The 11,069-nt window shown below is 35.3% G+C and overlaps 1 pseudogene; it reads left to right on the top strand.

The window, feature by feature from the left end:
- The first annotated feature begins 460 nt into the window (after positions 1–460).
- LOC136236088 (uncharacterized) lies at positions 461–5,188 on the top strand (annotated as a pseudogene).
- The last annotated feature ends 5,881 nt before the right edge of the window (positions 5,189–11,069 follow it).

The following is an 11,069-nucleotide window of genomic DNA, read 5'->3' as shown; positions in this document are numbered from 1 at the left end:
TGTTTACTTCTTATTTTTTATTTTGATCAAGTTAAATTTTCTAGATTATTGAACAGATTAATCCCTCTACAAGGGACTAAACTGTTGAATTGAGCTAAAATATAGGGACTCATATATTATTTACCTTATAATTAATAATCTTTAAAATTTCCATAATTAAATATTACCTGCTATAGCAGGTTACTTTTATTTATTAATTTTAATTAACCTTATTTTTATTAACACATGTCCAATTACTATTGGATACTAAAACAAAGTATGATTACTTTTTTTTCCAACATAGTAACCATAGAATTTACCATATATATATATATATATATCATATATTCATTATAATATGCTTGATTTTATTATGTTGATAAAAATATATTTAATTTTTATTTACTAATAATAACAAATTATATAGATTTCTAATTGATTTTGGTAATTTCAAAATTTAGAGGTTTTGGATTTCGGGGACCCGGAATATCAATGTTCTTTTTGCGGTGCACTGATGTGGTATGAAGAGCGAATTCAAAAGCATCGAAATAGTAGCACGCCCGAATTTAGACTCTGTTGTGCTGGTGGGAAAGTCAAAGTTCCGTTGCTAATAGAACCGCCAGAAATTTTACAGAACCTTCTATTTGGGATTAACAGTCGTAGTAAGTCATTCTTAGAAAATATAAGGGCGTATAATATGATGTTTTCGTTTACTTCAATGGGTGGTAAGGTTGATTCTTCTATAAACAATGGAAACGGTCCTTATGTATTTAGACTTAATGGTCAAAATCATCATCTGATTGGTAGCCTTTTGCCACCGACTGGAACAAATCCAAAGTTTGCTCAGTTATATATCTATGATATAGAGAATGAGATTTCTAACAGAGCTGGATCAATTGGGTATGTTTTTGGATATTGTACCTTCATACCGTAATAATTAAATAATTATTTTTCATTACCCAATTCTAACATTATTTTTATACTTTTTTTTATGATTCAGGACTCATAAGAAACAACTAGATCACTCCATTGTTCGAGACTTAAAAATTATGCTTGATGAGCACAATGTTCTTGCTAAATCATTTTGATTGGCTAGAGACAGATTAGCTTCACAAGAATGTAAAGATTTGAAGTTAAGGTTGATTGGAGGAAGAAAAATAGACGGACGAATGTATAATATCCCTACTGCGTCAGAAGTTGCTGGCTTATTAGTGGGAGATATTGACAGTGTAGAGAACTTCAGAGATATTATTATTGAAACGTATTAATGAATTGCATCCATCTTATCTTCCAATGCAATATCCATTGCTATTTCCACGTGGCGAAGATGGATATCGAAAAGATATTCTTTTTAGTGGAGAAAGGAAAGGAAAAAGGGAATCAATCAGCATGCGTGATTTTTTTTGCTTTAGGATGCAACAGAGAAATGATGAACATTCAATTGTTTTATGTTCAAGGAAGTTGTTTCAACAGTTTATTGTGGATGCTTACACAATGATAGAGGCAGAAAGATTAAACTACATTCGGCATAACCAGAAAAATCTTAGAGCTGATTTATACAAGGGATTATCAGAGGCGGTTTTGAGAGGTGAAACCAACCCCTCATCAAGTGGTAAAAGGATCATATTACCATCCACATATGTTGGCGGGGCAAGGTACGTGTTGCTTATAGCTCAACCTATTTAATTTCATGTCATAATTAATTTAATATAACTCACATGTGCTTGGAAACATTGATTGTTGTAATTTCTATCTATATTTTCTAGGTACATGATACAAAATTATCAAGATGCAATGGTAATATGCAGATGGGTTGGATATCCTGATCTCTTTATTACGTTCACATGCAACTCAAAGTGGCTGGAGATACAAAGACTCATTCTTAAAGAATCACTTAGACCAGAAGACAGACCTGATATAACCACTAGAGTTTTCAAAATGAAGCTGGACAAACTGGTTCGTGACTTGCGATGTGAGAAAATATTTGGAAGGGTTAAAGCAAGTACGTCCTCATTCTTGAAAAATCTTAACATTTGAATAATTTAATTATCCTAATTTGACATATGATTCTAATTTTGGATTATTTTTTTTAGTTATGTATACTATAGAGTTTCAAAAACGCGGTCTACCTCATGCCCATATATTGTTGTTCTTACACCCAGAAGATAAGCATCCATCTGGCAAAGATATTGAAAAGATCATTTCAGATGAGATTCTAGATAAAGAAAAGAGTCCACAGTTATATGAAACAGTGAAAAAATTCATGATGCATGGGCCTTGCGGTGTTTCTAATATGAAATCAATGTGCATGAGTGGTGGAAAATGTTCGAAGCACTTCCCAAATAAATTTAATAAGGAGACAACCATTGATGAAACTGGATATCCTGTTTACATGAGAAGAGATAATGGGAGTACTATTGAGAAGAATCGTGTTCTTCTTGATAATAGATTTGTTGTGCCATACAATTGTCAGTTGTTATTGAGGTATGATGCTCATATCAATGTGGAGTGGTGCAATCAACACAGGGCAATCAAATATTTGTTCAAGTACATAAATAAAGGGAATGATCGAATAACTACCACTTTTTACCACCAAAAGGAAAATGATGCTAATGGTGAAATAGAGGATGAAGTAAAAATGTATTATGATTGTAGATACATTTCTCCCTGTGAGGCACCATGGAGAATATTTGCATTTCCCATTAATTATCGTGATCCTTCTGTGGAAAGACTTAGCTTCCATCTTCCAAATGAACAGAGTATTGTATTTCATGATGACGATCCTATTGAGGATGTTGTCAAAAGAGGTGGAGAAGCAAGCTCTATGTTTTTGCAATGGATGAAAGCAAATGAATGTTACTCAGAAGCCAGAGAGTTATCTTATGTTGAATTCCCAACTAAATTTGTGTGGAGGGAAGTGGAGGAATTTGATGCAACATTAAGAAGAACAAAGAAAACCAAAAAATGGTGTCCACGACAGCGAGGGTTGAGTGTAGGAAGAATTTTTTATGTCCATCCAGGGGCTGGAGAATTATACTATCTGAGAATTTTGTTGAACATTGTACGAGGCCCTACCAAATATGATGACATTAAAACTGTTAATGGTATAGTGTATCCGACTTTCAAAGAAGCATGTTTTGCATTGGGCTTACTAGATGACGACAAGGAGTATATATGCGCAATAGAGGAAGCATCTTTTTGGGGAACATGACATTTTCTTCGATCATTATTTGCAACATTGTTGTTCTCAAATTGTATTACTTGACCAGAATTAGTTTGGAATCAATCATGGAAGCTTCTATCTGATGATATTCAACACCGTCAACGTAACATCCTCAATAACCAAGGTAATACATTGACAAAACCCATCATTTTATAACATCTATGAATTTAGTCTAAAATAAATTTGTAATATTTCCCTATATTTTTACAAATTGGCACTAACGTAATTGAACTATGAACAATACTGACAAAATACTTTCTTTTGAATAGGATTTTTTAATACACTAACATAAATGATAATCTAACACTTTTTTTTTCAATAGATTTGCAACTAACAGATGAGCAAATGAAGAACTACACATTGTCTGAAATAGAGAATATTCTGAACAGGAATGGAAAAACCATAATGGATTATCATGCTTTACCATTTCTTGATTTAGCGTTATTAAGTGAAGGAGGAAATAGCCTTATTCAAGATGAGCTGGGTTATGATAGAGTGCTTTTGGCAGAAGAAAGTGAACGTCTGATTTCATCATTGAATGATGATCAAACAAGAGTGTTTCATACAATCATGGATGCTGTAAGAAAAGAAGATGGTGGACTTTTCTTTGTATATGGGTATGGTGGTACTGGGAAGACTTTCATATGGAAAACTCTGTCATCTTTTTTGAGATCCAAAGGTGATATTGTCCTAACAGTAGCTTCAAGTCGAATAGCTGCTTTTCTTATGCCTGGTGGTAGAACTGCTCATTCTAGGTTTGGTATTCCTATTGTTATAAATGAAGATTCAACATGCAACATTAAACAAGGAAGTCCATTGGCTGAATTGATCATTAAAACACGACTTATTATATGGGATGAGGCACCTATGGTTCACAAACATTGTTTTGAAGCATTTGACAGAACATTACGAGATATAATGAGATTTCAAAATATGAAGAGCATGTGCCTACCATTCGATGGGAAAACTGTTGTTTTGGGTGGAGATTTCAGACAAATCTTACCTATTATTCCAAGAGGGAGTAGACAAACCATAGTTTCATCTTCCATAAATGCATCTTACTTGTGGAGATATTGCAAAGTGCTTAAGTTATCAAAGAATATGAGGTTGGAGACTGGTAGCATAAATAGTGACTTAGAAGAGTTAAAAACATTTTCTGAATGGATTTTAAGCATTGGAAATGGTACAATTGGTGGGCCAAATGATGGAGAAGCTACATTTGATATACTTAATGAGTTACTAATTAAAGTTACTGGGAATCCTATTGCAGCAATGATTGAAAGCACATATCCAAATTTGATGGAAAATAGTAAAGATCGAGTGTACTTACAAGAAAGTGCCATACTTGCACCAACATTGGATATTGTCAACAAAGTTAATGAGTACATGTTATCTGTTTGGCCAGGTGAGGAAATCAGCTACTTAAGTTCATATTCTATTTGTAAAACTGAAAGTGATTCTCATAGCCATGAGGATATATACACTCCAGAATTTTTAAATAGCATAAACTCATCAGGTTTGCCAAATCACAAATTGGCTTTGAAGATTGGGATACCCGTTATGCTACTTCGCAATATAGATCAGACCAATGGACTATGCAATGGCACTCGGTTAGTCGTAACTCAATTAGGAAAATATGTCATCGAAGCTGAGAAAATTACAGGCTGCAATATTGGACAAAAGGTTTTCATTCCTCGACTGACGTTAACTCCATCCAATATAAAGTTACCATTCAAATTCCAACGAAGACAATATCCCTTAGTCGTTTGTTTTTCCATGACAATTAATAAAAGTCAGGGACAATCACTTTCACATGTTGGATTATATCTTCCACGTCCGGTTTTCAGCCATGGTCAATTGTATGTTGCAGTATCTCGAGTAAAAAGCAAAAAAGGATTAAAAATTCTTATTTGTGATGAGGAACAGAAAACATACAATTGTACTCAGAATGTTGTATATAAAGAAGTTTTTAATAATATAGACTGATTCATTTATTCGAAGTTTTTTTAAGAGAAGTTATATATAATATTTTTTTTAAGTAAGTTATATATAGTATTTGAATGCTTACTATTATTTAAGTATTTCCTAATACTTTTATAGGATAGTTTTAATATTACAAAATTAATCAAATTCCGTGCATAGCACGGGTTTACAGTTAGTATTATATTAAACTTAGAATACAATTCTGTCTTGAGAATTAATTACAAGACAGAAGATTTCGTGTTTAGAATAAACAGTGTATAAAACTTATTCGCATTAAGCAAAGAAAGCAACTATAACTTTGGTAAGATTATGAACATGTAATAATTCAAGAATTTATGCAATTAAATGGCTTCGAACTGTAGAAATCTCTCTAGATCGGAGCAGATTTCTATCTTAATTAATTTAGAATTTTATATCCAATAAGCCACGCTAACGATCATATCATCCGTAAAAACTAATTCTTTCAAGTGTTCAACAAAGTTTCTTTGTAAATATAATTGTATAAAACGTTTTAATAAAAACACCAGTTTATCATTTTGAAAATCATTTTGTCAGAACAACATCAAAATAACAACAAGAAGAATATATTGAATAAGATAAATGTATTATTGATGAATTGTTAATCTTCACAAGTTAACAGAGAGGAAGAAACATGGATAGCATTTTGACGAAAACTTTGAGATCCGGGTTGTCAATCTTTCCCTCAAACTCCGTAGGTTTGTCAGACCCTTTTGCGCTTCAGCCATTAGTTCTTCTCGCCGAATCTTCAGAATAAAGACCGCTAGGTCCACTACCAGAATGAGAATTTGTCTCGGAACAATCTTTAAAACTAAACTAATCACTACTGTGTTTATAACTAATCTAAGAACAACTTGTGTACATCAAGTTTGTTTTTACAGAAATGTAATCTAAACTTCTAACTCTTTTCTGAATCAGAACATAATAACAACTCTCTCTAAACTATAATTTCTCCAATTTTTCCAACTCTTGAATTCTGAAATGAATCACTTATTTATAGTTGGTGAATGGTTGTAATTGAAGGGTCGTGTCCGCTAGTGAAGGGTCGCTTTTATCCAAATGAACAGACGCGTTTTTTGGATTTCTGACATGTGAAAGCTGTGCAGAATTCTTTGCTGTCTCAACTGAGATTCCGAGAATCCCAGTCGCGACAGGGGGCACAGAAGAAGGCTGACGAAAGTCGAGTTTTTGGTGACTGAGGTTAGCGTGTCGCGACTGAGATTTTGAGAATCTCAGTCGCGACAGGGACGTTTTCCCCGTCTCTCGGCTGCTTCTTGTCTCCTTGAGTCGATCTTCTGATTAATACGTATTTTTGGCACGTAACTTAGATTTTTCCCTCGTTTTAGCTCCGTTTTAGCTCCTATTTGGATTTAACCAAACAATTAAGTACCTTGCATTAAAGAAGTATATAAAGACGTAAAAGTATTCTAAATGAATATAATTAGCACGATTTCAATATAAATTTAACGTATTTATATATGATATTTTAGGTATATTTTGGGCTTAACAGTAGCAAAAAAATCAAAATTAAAAAAAATTAATTAATTAATAATAACATAAGGAAAATTGAAAAGTCATTGATATATATATTAATAATAATAATTTGTCAATTACTAACTAATTAATTAAAGTAATAAAAGAAAAAAAATTATAAAAAGTTGGAAAAACACAAAACAAAGGAAATCCAAAATCTGTCTGGAGATTCGTAAGATGGCTACCACCTTTTATCAGCAACTCTTTACTGTGAGGCTGTTGTTAGTGCACCAAATTTTCCTTTCTCTTTCCCTGTCCTTGATCAGTCTGAGTTGGCGCTGATCTTTCGTGATGTTTCCCCCCAGGATGTTAAAAACTCTATGTTTGATATGGTACCCCATAAGGCTCAGGGAGTTGATGGTATTCCCGCTTTCTTCTTCCAAAAACACTGGGACACTGTTGGTGATGGAGTTACTAAGTTTGTTCTGGACGTTTTTGCCGGGATTCGCTCTATATTGGAAGTTAATCAAACCTTACTGGGGTTGATTCCTAGATTGACTAGTCCAACTTCTTTCTTACATTACAGACATATTAGCGTTTGTAATGTCCTCTTTAAAGTCGTCATGAAAATCATAGCTGGTCGCCTCCAAATTCTCCTCCCTAAAATCTTTTCTGACAGCCAGTGTAGTTTCATCCCAAGTCGTCAAATTTTTGACAACGTTATAATTGCCCAGGAAGTGGTCCACATAATGAGAATTAAAAAGGGAAAAAGAGGGTTGTTGGTGATCAAAATTGACATGGAGAAGGCGTATGATTGTGTGGATTGGAATTTCTTAGCTGATACTATTTATGGTGTAGGAATTCCTTTGCACTGGTGCGAGCTAATAAATCAATGTGTGAATACAACTTCCATGCAGGTTTTAATTAATGGCAAAAAGTCTTTGATATTTTCATACCATCTAGGGGGATTAGACAAGGTGACCCTATTTCTCCTCTTCTTTTTGTTCTTTGCATGGCGCGTTTGGATCATCTGATTCAAGAGGGCTTGAGGGATAAACGTTTTAACCCGATTAAATTAAATAAAACTAGGTCGGGTATCAGTCATCTTTTCTTCGTTGATGATATCCTCATTTTTCTTGAAGCTGATTTGGGCAGTTAGTTGGTTTTATGGGTGTCCTGAATGATTTTTGCCGAATTTCAGGCCAAAATGTTAATTTAAGCAAATATAGGATTGCGGTTTCTAGAAATGTTTCGTCTTCGCTGGCTCGTAGTCTTAGTGATGCTTGTGGTATCCCCCTCACGGATTGTTTGGGTAAATATCCTGGGGTCTCGCTTCTTCATGCTCGAGTTTCCAAATCCACTTTTTCGGAAGTCATCGACAAGGTTAACGCTCGTTTGGGGGCTTGGAAGGCTAGTGCGCTCTCTCTAGCTAGAAGAATCACTCTAGTACAATCTGTTACCTCTACTATTGCCAACCATACTATTCAAACTAATCTTTTGCCCAAATCTGACCTTGAGAAGTTAGATAATATTAACAGGAAATTCATTTGGGGTAGTATTGATAGTAATCAGAAAATTCACTTGGTGAATTGGGAGGCTATGGTTTGCCTAAAAAGTATGGCGGAGCGGAATTACGTAGTTTGATAGCTCCATATCTTATAGGGTTTTTAGGACTAATTTAGTCTGTTTTTACTTCGTTTCTATTTAATTATAGCATTATTTTGTTTAGTTTTAGTTAAATTGAGTATTTTCCCTTATTTATGGCAATATTGGTGTTTTCAGGAACTTTCGGGGACTATTCGCGGATTTTCGAGCCAGACCATGGACCATTGGAGCACTTTTGGATCGACTATGGACCATTAGAGCACTTTTCAAAGTCAACAAGGACCAAAAAGGGGCAAAATCAGACTTCTGGCTCCTTTGGGAGATCTGTCTCGCCGAGACAGGATCTTGTCTTGCCGAGAGAGGCGGCCGTGGAGGTTCATTAAAGGAACCATCCACGCGATGTCTCGGCGAGACGACCAACTGTCTCGCCGAGACACCTTGTGTCTCGGTGAGACGAGATGCTAGGCAACAATCGCCCAGCGTCTCCTTGCCTCAGGAACGCGAATTTAACCCTGAAAAAGGCCAAAAATACCCCCAAGGGTGCTGATCACTATAAATAGGACTTCAATCTTCTATTTTAGGGATCTTTTCCTCCTTTCCTTTTCTCCTTTTTCCAGTTTTCCTTTTTGTAGTCGAGTTCCATTTTTATTTAGTTTTCTTTGCGAATGATCGTTAACAGTAAGAGGTTCTCTCATCTTTTGTAATTGGATAAGACAAAACCGGGTTTTAGAATTCTATCTCCCTCTCCGTCTTATGCGTTTGCTATTCTATTGATATAATGATGATTTCCGTCGATACTATGTGTTATAATCTTGTGATTGGTTTATTTATGAACTAATCCCCATCCAATCTGGGATGGGGATGAGATTGATTGTAAACTATGTATGATTAGGGATTTAGGGTTTATGAAATTGTCTTTAATTGATCAGACTATGCATGCTTAATGCCTCTAGATTTAGCAGGGATAGGATTATTACTAGAATGAGATTCGATGATGATCAACTAGCCTGATATTCATTTATGTGAAACTTAATGCCTTGAACCTGATAAATATAGGATTATAGATAGATAGGACACCTGACCAAGGAGACTATCTAATTCGAACTTGTATAGTTTGACCTTGCTAGAGACCACTGGGAGTGCGGTCTTATGGCTGGGCTACAGCTTTAGCCTTAATCACCATAGAACCTAATGCTTTACATGACCTAGGTTATATGCCTAATCAAGCCGTTAACCGAATGCATGTGAATAGACTACATGAGACTGGCCATCTTCACGTCGTTAACTAGGTGATTACCGTCAATTATCGTTAAGATATAAACCTGAATGCCCCTAAACCATATATAGGATCCAATCGAAGGAATCCTCATCTTAGGTTATTTCATCTATTAATTCTAATTCTCTCTTGTTAAACATTCACACTGTTTATTTTTAGTATTTTACTTATAAAATCGCACAACAAACTTATTCAACCTTCTAAACAATTACATTGGCTTCCTTAGGTCCACTAGTTATGATAAATAGTCCTTGTGTTTGATCTCGTGCTTAGCACTTTATTACTTGTTGTGATAGGTGTTAAGCCAAAAACATACCTAAAATATCATTAATATTCACGTCAGTTTAGTCCTGAAATCGTGCTATTTATATCTATTTAGAGTACTTTTATGTCCGAATATGTTTCTTTGATGCAAGGTACCTAAATATTTGGTAAAATCCAAATAGGAGCAAAAACGGATCAAAAACGAAGGAAAAACCCTAAGTTACGAGCCAAAAGGACGAGAAAATCAGCGCACCGATACGAGGAGGCGGGAACGAAGTCAGAACCAGAAGGAGAATCCCGTGCCGCGATCGAGATTCCCATATCTCGGTCGTGACACACCTTTTTTAGGCACGTATACCTATTCGTTCTAAAGATAAAAATTGCTCCCCATGTCACGACGGGGATTCTGGATTCTCGGTAGGACCAGCAGCTTTTGCAGCACTAAATTCACATGTTAAAAGGGAAAGGGTGAGAAGGGAAAGGGCGTATGTCCGGATCGCTGCTTTTAAACAATGGATTGCTGCATATCATGATAGGAATGCCAAGATGGTGGAATTAAATGCGGGAGATTTGGTACTAAGAAAAGCTGACAAGATCCAATCCGCTGACGGGAAAGGCAAACTTGGGATTACGTGGATAGGGCCTTATCGAATCGTCGCCAAGATTGGACCCGCCACTTTCAAAATCCAAGACATAGATGGAAACACCCAACCGCGGACATGGAATATCCAAAATCTCCGTAAATACTTTCTCAAAGGATAAAATGTAATTAGGTCTCGAGTACTCTTTTTCCTTTAATAGGGTTTTTCCCATTGAGTTTTTCTTATTAAAGGTTTAATGAGGCTCACCTAAGAGGCCATTATCCATTGTAATAAGGTGAATTACCATTAATAAAGAATTATTTTATCATGAATTTTTTCTAAGTGCCTTTTGCAGAATATAAATATTCTTGATACGTAAAAATTGGGGGGCAACAAGCACCACCTCTAATTTACAAACCGCCACCATGGCGCATTTGCTCTCTCCTCAAAAATAGGAGAATGAAAAGTCCCACTGACGGACCAATTTACCTCAAAGATAGGAAAAAGATTGGTCGACACCAAGGGCGGGTTAAAATTATCTCAAACACGAGAAAATTACACCCTAAACTCTCTCCTCAAAGATAGGAGAATGAAAAGTCCCACCGGCGGATCAATTTACCTCATAGGAAAAAGATTGATCGCCACCAAGGGCAATTTTATTTCGTTT

This window comes from Euphorbia lathyris, chromosome 7 (assembly GCF_963576675.1).
Source record: "Euphorbia lathyris chromosome 7, ddEupLath1.1, whole genome shotgun sequence".
NCBI lineage: Eukaryota > Viridiplantae > Streptophyta > Magnoliopsida > Malpighiales > Euphorbiaceae > Euphorbia > Euphorbia lathyris.
Note: the sequence above shows the minus strand (reverse complement) of the source record. Positions and strands in the feature narration are given on the sequence as shown.